The sequence below is a fragment of the Micropterus dolomieu genome, unplaced genomic scaffold, assembly GCF_021292245.1.
Source record: "Micropterus dolomieu isolate WLL.071019.BEF.003 ecotype Adirondacks unplaced genomic scaffold, ASM2129224v1 contig_5266, whole genome shotgun sequence".
Classification (NCBI taxonomy): domain Eukaryota; kingdom Metazoa; phylum Chordata; class Actinopteri; order Centrarchiformes; family Centrarchidae; genus Micropterus; species Micropterus dolomieu.
The window spans coordinates 114-576 of NW_025734255.1; the positions used below are offsets into that span (position 1 = coordinate 114).

Sequence of the window (463 nt, forward strand, 5' to 3'; positions counted from 1 at the left end):
CTTTTCTCGTACTTTTTAGATACTTTTCTTAGTTTAGTGAGAACTTTTATTTGGTATCTGTGAGTAACTACACAGTGTTCTCATACATGTCATCTGCAGTTCATCAAACTCTTATAATTATAAAAATTAGGGCAATATAATCAACTTACATCTAATACAAAAACAAATCAGTTTAGGAGTGAGTGGCGCGATATGTGAATTGCTTTCAAAGGACACGGCTTTTGAGCATCATGGAACCGAGATTGGAAAACGAGTACACGTGATGTTTTGAAAGATCAACAAACACGTCTCTGTGGCGCAATTGGCCAGCGCGCCCGGCTGTTAACCGAGAGGATGGTGGTTCAAGCCCACCCAGGGACGACTCCTCTTTAGCCCTTGGAAGTTCACGCTCTTTGAACGTTTCGTCCACTGCGAAGTACCTCTTGTCAAACAGGACTAGTGCCACGTTGTCCCTTGATCTCGC

At 42.8% G+C, this 463-nt stretch overlaps 1 non-coding gene across 1 annotated transcript; it reads left to right on the plus strand.

Moving 5' to 3' along the window:
• Window positions 1-286: 286 nt before the first annotated feature.
• On the plus strand, window positions 287-360 carry trnan-guu. Its single transcript has one exon. It is a non-coding gene; the product is annotated as a tRNA-Asn (tRNA).
• Window positions 361-463: the final 103 nt, after the last annotated feature.